This window comes from Salmo salar, chromosome 17 (genome assembly GCF_965601325.2).
Source record: "Salmo salar chromosome 17, fSalSal1, whole genome shotgun sequence".
NCBI lineage: Eukaryota > Metazoa > Chordata > Actinopteri > Salmoniformes > Salmonidae > Salmo > Salmo salar.
In genome coordinates this window covers 48,096,155-48,105,875 of record NC_138307.1, presented here as the reverse complement: position 1 = coordinate 48,105,875, position 9,721 = coordinate 48,096,155, and the positions used below count along the sequence as shown (strand labels likewise).

General features: G+C 41.1%; 1 long non-coding RNA gene across 1 annotated transcript; it reads right to left on the bottom strand.

The window, feature by feature from the left end:
• Positions 1–3,001: 3,001 nt before the first annotated feature.
• On the bottom strand, positions 3,002–5,118 carry LOC145861387 (uncharacterized). The gene is made up of 3 exons (XR_014381156.1): positions 4,931–5,118; positions 4,109–4,300; positions 3,002–3,850 (listed from the first exon to the last, which is right to left on the bottom strand). It is a non-coding gene; the product is annotated as an uncharacterized LOC145861387 (long non-coding RNA).
• Between the last annotated feature and the right edge of the window lie 4,603 nt (positions 5,119–9,721).

Below are 9,721 nucleotides of genomic sequence, written 5' to 3'. Positions count from 1 at the left end.
ACAGGAGTCTACAGCTTTGTCTCAGGGCAGGTCCAGTAGGACCTAGTATGTAATGATATAATACCATGTGATACCCCATATCCAGTGTTTTTTATTTAACCTTTATTTAAACAGGGAGTCACATTGAGATTAAACATCTATTTTACAAGAGAACCCTGTACAAGTTGAAGTCATATTGAACAACTACCAGAGAGAACCTTTTCTACATAGGAATGCATACCATATTTTTTCCATACATCAAAATTAATACTCTATTGCCAATCAGCAATTACTTACTTAGCAATCTTTGTCCCAGGTGGGAGATAAGGCCCCAACAAGGCTCCAGGTAATGGTTGAAAATAACTAATTTCTGTGCCAATGAGTTACACCGAGTGTACAAAACATTAAGAACACCTGCTCTTTCCATGACATATACTGACCAGGTGAAAGCTATAATCCCTTATGGATGTCACTTGTAAAATCCACTTCAATCAGCGTAGATAAAGAGGGGACAGGTTTAAAAAATAATTGTAAGGCTTGAGACAATTGAGACATGGTGTAATGGCTGTCGTCGGATTTAGACCAAAATGCAGCAGGGAAATGTGCACTCATCTTCTTTATTATAGTCGGACAAGAAGGAGAACCAAAATAAACACGTACACAAAGAAACCACAACGACTAATCACAGGCTTGTAAGGCACAAGGCTATACACAGAACAATCTCCCACAATTGAGAGTCAAACCCCAATAAACAAAACATAGAAATACAAAAGACTAGACAGAACATAGAAATACACTAACATAGAACAGTGCCTAAAACCCCCCGGAATACATAAATCAAATACACTACTAAACAAACCACCACCCCGAACCACAAAACAAATACCCTCTGCCACGTCCTGACCAAACTACAATAACAAATAACCCCTCTACTGGTCAGGACGTGACACATGGATTGTGTATGTGTGCCATTCAGAGGGTGAATGGCCAAGACAAAAGATGTACGTGCCTTTCAACGGGGTATGGTAGTAGGTGCCAGGGACAACAGTTTGTTTCAAGAACTGCAACGCTGCTGTTATTTTTACACTCAACAGTTTCCCGTGTGTATCAAGAATGGTCCACCACTCAAAAGACATACAGCCAACTTGACACAACTGTGGGAAGCATTGGAGTCAACATGGGCCAGCATCCCTGGGAATGTTTTGTACACTCAGTACATTAATAGTATTTGGATGGCAATCATAATGATGTTTAAATAATTGTTGCTGAACTATCATTGATATAGGCACAGTGACAAAACACCCAGGAATCCTGGCTCAGCAACAACCATACTGTATATTCCCACAAGAGGGAGCCCCGGCACAAGCCCATGTGTGTTTTGGTCTAACTCTTCCTCATATTCCACTGATCAAAACTTTTGTTTTTATCAACCCACCAACCACCCAACCAATCAGATGTCATATTTACCCATTGTAGGACACGGTCAGCCCAGCCACCTGAACGTTGTCACATTTAGGGCCAGACTGCAGAAGGAGGAGGAGGTAGGCCATGAAGGAGGTGACAAAAGACAGCTGGGCTCCAGACACAACGCCAACGTTATACATCTCTTTATCAGTAGACCTCCCAGGAATATCCCCACCGCACCCACAGGCCTGTTCAACACACCAGGAAAAGTTATACTCACATCTAGTGTTACCAGTGTGCTGGAGTTTCATTTCCACTCATGTTCAACAAACCTACAGGGGATGGGAGAGAAACAAAAAGTTGTATTTAATGCCATTCAACATCAATGCTGACAGGAGGGAACATTTCAGTTGGAGTATGTCCAAGTCTCTATGGCTTCGTTTAGACAGCCCAATTCAGATCTTTTTTTGAGTACTTCAGGGATGCAAACTGGTGAGGGCCCAAAAAGGTGAAAAATTCAAACATATCCCTGCTAGGGGAAAGGCAGGTTTTAACTAATTAAACAACAAAGACTATGATCTACATTATCAGTCTCTGTGTGTAAAATAAAACGTGGTTAATGTGAACCTATCTCACAGCTAAAAAATGTGTAGAAAGCAATCCAATGTTATTTGTTGCCTAGACTTTACCGCATATGACACTCAAGTCTTGACGCCTCATTTTCACCTTATTCTCTCATTCTGAAAATTAACCACATACTGTAGAGGGAAAACATTAGTTCATAGATAGTAGTTAGTTCGTTGGCTAGTAAACATTTCACACAGATTGCCAGGGTCCAGTTAGCAACTACGTTAACGTTATAACTTGAGGAATGGCAAGAAGTCGTTTACCAGTTAATACTATAACGAGTTGGTTCGTTTACTAACGTTAGCTTATCCGATGTTGTAACGTTCCTGTTAACTAATTGTCTGACTTCATTACCCAGCTAATTTTCACACCATAAACTAAATTATTTGATCAGCTAAGTTGGATAATGTTGCTAAACATTTCTCTGGCTAGCAAACGCAGAGAATTCATTCAGCTAGCAAGATACTTAACAATGCTAACAATTCTTGTTCCACCACACTTGCTCCCTCACCTCAAACTTTCCAACTGCCATTGTTTTTCGGTTACAGGTCATGAAGTATGCTTCATCACCTTCTCACCCCAGTCTCCGTTGTCAGGCTTCTCACCTACCTCTTCGTTATCGTTCAGGGGACGCGCTGCTGTAACTGGCAAACTGCCTTTCCACTCTCTGCTGGCTTTCCAGAGCGTGTGCTGATGCTGTAACGAGCAAGTTGGTTGTCTCTTCTCTCTTCAGTCGCATGCTGCATTCTGTTGTTATGTGAATGATTGACTGAGCCTTGGATACAGCCAGTATTGCTCCAAACGCGCATCAGTCATTCACTTACAGACAGTACTGGTCCAAAGCAGTGGCGGTTCTAGACCATTTCAACTGGGAGTGCCAAGCTGGGGCAAGTTGTACTGTTAGAGGGGCCAGTTACATTAGACGTTATTGTTGTAATATTGATTTCTTCACTGCTTTGCAGGCATTAGCAAGCAAAACACCATGTTCATAATCATTCAACAATTTATTTGCATTTCCATTATAATTTTAATTTGCATTACACATTCAGTATCAGGTCACATCAACTGTATTCTCCGGTTTTTGTGTTTTTTTTGCAAAAAGATCAGCAAATTCATCTAGACTCAAGGCCTTTGCCCTCCTTGACTCAATACGCCTAAATTGCTTAATCTGTCATCTGACATTGTGGACCTGAGATACGTTATTTCATACTCCACATTTAGTGGGGCCACAAGGGGGCCCCCCCTGGCCCCCCCGCAGAACCGCTAGTGGTCCAAAGCCCCCCCTCCCAAACCTTTCTCATCGGCTCTACACGAATCATGTAGGTTACCTATTTTGGATTCACCAAAAGGTAAGTAGTTTGCATCCCTGGTAATTGGTCTTTTGACCAATCTGATATGATCTGAAAAGGAGCTAATGTGAAAATATGATGTGATTGGTCAAAAGACCAATTAATGGATAAAAGATCAGAAATGGGCTGCCTGTCTAAACGCATCCCTTGTCTCTGTCTCTGACCTAAACCTCAGGCCCTTATCCAGCCAATAGAGTTTGACTTTACAATGAAAAAGGACCAGAAGGAACCGTGAAAGAGGGGCCATAGTTGGTTAATAAAGATGGTAGCTGATTGAGAAACATGTAATGAGAAACAGTGATTGAGAAACAGTGTCTAACCAATGAGGAAGTTGGTTCTAGCTGCTGATTGGCCAAACTGCTGTTCTATGTACTTGGCTTTGAACATGAGCAGGCCAATGAATGAGTTGAACTTCTGGATGCTGCCACACAGAAGCAGAAAGTACGCTGGTGTGCTCAGTAGCTTCTTCAGTGACGTTATGAAACCTGAAGCTATAAGAGAAAAACATACAACACAGTTACATTTTCTGGTTTGTGTTCTGTGAATGCTTCAAGTCTTTATTCTTTATAGTTAGAGGGCCTGGTATAGAATGTATTGCTCTTGTATAGAAATGTCCATCATAAAAGATAGGCACAGGATTATATTTCTATCTCAAATAGGGCCAGGCATTTTTCTTGTCCACATGACCTGAGTGACCAAGAAAAACTAGTCATAAGTTATCTGAACATCGCCAATGAAAGTCTGACCACCTTATGCAATTTCAGCATCATGGTCTGATGTGGGGTGGCGTCGATGTTCCCTGCCCCATCCTGAGTAGGGGTGCTGGGAGGCAGCTTGCTCTCCTCTCCCTGCCTGACAGGAGCATGATGACAGAGGAGACCAGGAAACTCAGCCACCAGGTCCCCACCCAGCCGGCATCCTTGGGGTGATGTTCACAGTCTCTGGAAGAGGTGAGAAACATCTCCATCATAAGCACTGATACACATACTATACTGATAATAGTAATAGCATAAAGGGAATCATTTGACTATTTTTGTGTGGTTTCGAATTAATCTGGATTCAAAATGAATATACATTGCTTAGTAGAAAGGACCCTAACACAATAATGTGTACAGTATGTGATTATCTTAACCAGATCGACATATCCAATGTCTACATAGAGTCTGGCACACAACGACCCCAGCAGGAAACCAAACATGGGACCTAGCAGTGTGACGGTCTGTAGACATGCTGTCAATCATTAACACACAGTTAAGCCTACAGCCCTATCTACTCAGTTACATATGTCATGACTAGGGTCGCAAAATTCCTGGAACTTTCAATAGTTCCCTTTTTGGTTTTTGCAAAACCAAGTCATGACATTTTGGGAACCAAGTCATGACATATTTAGAATACATGACACACACTCATTTTACGGTTATCAAACAAACAAACACACACACACACACACACACACACACACACACACACACACACACACACACACACACACACACACACACACACACACACACACACACACACACACACACACAGTGGCTTCCACTTTGCTGCGAGTGGAATTAACTCACCAATGTGTTCAGCTTTAGCGAAGTTGTCAATGTAGGAGATGCCTAGTGGAGTGACGGGGGTCTCTCCTATCCCCCTCAGAGCGTTCCCCAGGAACACATAAATCCACATGTGGGAGCTGGAGTCCCTCACACAGTCTACAGAGGGAATCACACAGAGACACACAGGTACACAGCATACCTCCTTTATTTGGGGCCATGCATATACTGTACAACTTGTACTTTGCACCACAGTTACCTATAAAGCCAAGTGGCATCTGTAGTTACAGAAATAGTCTTGAAAGTAAAGTTTCATGCTAGTTCAGCCTTCGACAAGTCAGGCACATCCAGACTACTTCAGGAAAGTACAATTATAGTGGTAGTGACAGGTGAAGATGTTACTCAGATGTGAGTGGTACTTGTGTTGATGTCAGAAAGATGGCTCCATCTGGATCTCTGGGATGTCAGTCTATGTAAACATAACTGGTTAGGTCGAATCTGTCAGGAAGGAATGGGATGCGTGGGCTAACGCTCAGCAATAGTTCCTGTGTTTTTTTTAGGTTTTTTTTTACTGATTATTGTGTGTGTTAGCATCTTTCGAATTTCCAAAGGGGAGGGGACATGGACTTGCCCGTGGACTTGCCTGTAGGTGGAGCTCCTCGTTCCGGTTTCTGCTCCTTGTTATAGCATCTCTTAATCCCATCTCTTAACATGTATGGCCCCAAAACATAATCAAGCAGCTGACCAATTACGCAAAACTTTAGTTCTAAATTAACTGAGATTAATCAACAACTAAAAAAATCTTTATTTCTAAAGTGAAACTAAATAAACCAACCCCATAGAGCCTCAGGACAGCACTCAGACACATGGAATTGTTATAAGAGGGTCATTCTATGGATCATTTAGCTATTTGAATTGGAATTTTAGGACCTCTTTAGGTATAAAAAATATAAAAATATTTGACAAAATATAGAATTTGGCCTTTAATACTATAGCCCAGTGAAACACATTGTATAAATGGCAAAAAAGACAGACATAAAATAAATAACAAGAAACAAGGTTTTAAAGTGTTTGTCCTACATCTAGGAGAAATAAGAAAGCTCTAAATATATATACAGTACCAGTCAAAAGTTTGGACACACCTACTCATTCAAGGGTTTCTTTATTTTGATTATTTTCTACATTGTAGAATAATAGTGGAGACATCAACACTATGAAATAACACATATGGAATCATGTAGTAACCAAAAAAGTGTTAAACAAATCTAAATATATTTTATATTTGAGATTTTTCAAAGTAGCCACCCTTTGCCTTGATGACAGTTTTGCACACTCTTGGCATTCTCTCAACCAGCTTCATAAGGTAGTCATCTGGAATGCATTTCAATTAACAGGTGTGCCTTCTTAAAAGTTCATTTGTGGAATTTCTTTCCTTCTTAATGCGTTTGAGACAATCAGTTGTGTTGTGACAAGGTGGGGGGGGGGGGGGGGGGGGGGGGGGGGGGGTATACAGAAGATAGTCCTATTTGGTAAAAGACCAACTCCATATTATAGCAAGAACAGCTCAAATAAGCAAAGAGAAACGACAGTCCATCATTACTTTAAGACATGAAGTTCAGTCAATACAGAAAATGTAAATAACTTTGAAAGTTTCTTCAAATGCAGTCGCAAAAACCATCCAGCGCTATGATGAAACTGGCTCTCATGAGGACCGCCACAGGAGTGGAACTCCCAGAGTTACCTCTGCTGCAGAGGATTAGTTTATTAGAGTTACCAGCCCAAATAAATGCTTCACAGAGTTCACGTAACAGACAAATCTCAACATCAACTGTTCAGAGGAGACTGTATGAATCAGGCCTTCATGGTCAAATTGCTGTGAAGAAACCACTACTAAAGGACACCAATAAGAAGAAAAGACTTGCTTGGGCCAAGAAACAAGAGCAATGGACATTAGACTGGTGGAAATGTGTCCTTTGGTCTGGAGTCCAAATTGGTGATTTTTGGTTCTTTGTGAGACGTGGTGTGGGTGAACGGATGATCTCTGCATGTGTTTTTCCCACCGTAAAGCATGGAGGAGGAAGTGTTATGGTGTGGGGATGCTTTGCTGGTGACACGGTCTTTGATTTATTTAGAATTCAAGGCACACTTAACAAACATGGCTACCACAGCATTCTGCAGCGATACGCCATCCCATCTGGTTTGGGCTTAGTGGGACTATCATTTGTTTTTCAACAGGACAATGACCCAACACACCTCCAAGCTGTGTAAGGGCTTTTTGACCCACAAGGAGAGTGATAGAGTGATGCATCAGATGACCTGGCCTCTACAATCCCCCTACCTCAACCAAATTGAAATGGTTTGGGATGAGTTGGACCCGCAGAGTGAAGGAAAAGCAGCCAACAAGTGCTCAGCATATGTGGGAACTCTTTCAAGCCTGTTGGAAAAGAATTCCAGGTGAAGCTGGTTGAGAGAATGCCAAGAGTGTGCAAATCTGTCTATTTGAAGAATCTCAAATATAAGATACATTTTGATTTGTTTAACCTCTATGGGACCGGCGGGACGAATTCGTCCCACCTACGTAACAGCCACTGCCAGCCTGTGGCGCGATTTTCAAAATCTTCAAAATCCTATTACTTCAATTTCTCAAACATATGACTATTTTACAGCCATTTAAAGATAAGACTCTCGTTAATCTAACCACACTGTCCGATTTCAAAAAGGCTTTACAACGAAAGCAAAACATTAGATTATGTCAGCAGAGTACCAAGCCAGAAATAATCAGACACCCATTTTTCAAGCCAGCATATAATGTCACCAAAACCCAGAAGACAGCTAAATGCAGCACTCACCTTTGATGATCTTCATCAGATGACAACCCTAGGACATTATGTTATACAATACATGCATGTTTTGTTCAATCAAGTTCATATTTATATCAAAAACCAGCTTTTTACATTAGCATGTGACGTTCAGAACTAGCATACCCCCCGCAAACTTACGGGGAATTCGCTAACATTTTACTAAATTACTCACGATAAACGTTCACAAAAAGCATAACAATTATTTTAAGAATTATAGATACAGACCTCCTCTATGCACTCGATATGTCCGATTTTAAAATAGCTTTTTGGTGAAAGCACATTTTGCAATATTCTAAGTACATAGCCCAGGCATCACGGGCTCGCTATTTAGACACCCGGCAAGTTTAGCACTCACCATAATCATATTTACTATTATAAAAATGTCATTACCTTTTGTTGTCTTCGTCAGAATGCACACCCAGGACGTCTACTTCAATAACAAATGTTGGTTTGGTCCAAAATAATCCATCGTTATATCCGAATAGCGGCGTTTTGTTCGTGCGTTCCAGACACTATCCGAAATAGTAAAGAAGTGTCGCGCGCTTGGCGCAATTCCTGACAATAAAATTCAAAGTATTCCATTGCCGTACGTCGAAGCATGTCAACCGCTGTTTAAAATCAATTTTTACGTCATTTTTCTCGTAGAAAAGCGATAAAATTCCGACAGGGAATCTCCTTTTCGGCAAACAGAGGAAAAAATCCCAAAGGCGGGGGCGGTCGGGGTCACGCGCATAAGCTAGTGTCTCTTGATGGGCCACTTGAGAAAGGCGATAATGTGTTTCAGCCTGGGGCTGGAATGACGACATTCTCTTTTTTCCCGGGCTCTGAGAGCCTATGGACGATGTGGGAAGTGTCACGTTAGAGCAGAGATCCTTAGTAAATGATAGAGATGGCAAAGAAGTTCCAGAAATGGTCAGACAGGCCACTTCCTGTAAAGGAATCTCTCAGGTTTTGACCTGCCATTTGAGTTCTGTTATACTCACAGACACCATTCAAACAGTTTTAGAAAATTTAGGGTGTTTTCTATCCATATGTAATAAGTATATGCATATTCTAGTTACTGAGTAGGAGTGGTAACCAGATTAAATCGGGTATGTTTTTTATCCAGCCGTGTCAATGCTGCCCCCTAGCCCTAACAGGTTAACACTTTTTTGGTTACTACATGATTCCATATGTGTTATTTCATAGTTTTGATGTCTTCACTATTATTCTACAATGTAGAAAATAGTAAAAAATTTAATTAAATTTTAAAAAACGAATGAAAAGGTGTTCTAAAACTTTTGACCGGTAGTGTATATTTAAAAACAAGGAAACCATTAACAATATACTAATCTTCTACTCATGGACTAAAAGTCAAATTCCCTCCAAATTAGGTTTTTGGACTCATAATAATAGTCCTTAAAGACTTTGAGAAAATAGCGTTGGTGCGTTCAAAGATGACCACACTAATATGCTAAAGTATGCTAAAAAATACTTTAAAAATCTACTTCTAATGGACCATAGGACCAAATTACACCAATGTAGGCCTTTGATACATATCTGAACTTATTTTGAGAAAAGCTAAAGGATTGGTCAAAAGATGGCAGGTTCTTAACTGTTAATCTCGAAAACTCCTGTGAGGGCAAAGCTGCTTGCAGGGTGCATTTCATCTATCAAAGATGAGTATAACGAAGCAAATGGGGTGTCTAACATTTAACAACATTTCTGGTTACAAAACCAGCTGGGCCAAATGTGTCCAACTGGGTGGACCTAACGGACCAGCACCGGACACCAAGCCCCTGGGCCGACCACCGACTGAGTCAGGGGAATGTGTTATGAGCATACTTACCCAGCATGCATGAGGTGTCGGCAGACAGGTTGCCCAGCAAGCAGCTTTGCTCTCACAGGAATTTTAGGGATTAACAGTTAAGAACCAGCCACATTCCTGGGCCCCAATCAAGTGTAAGTGCCCTGT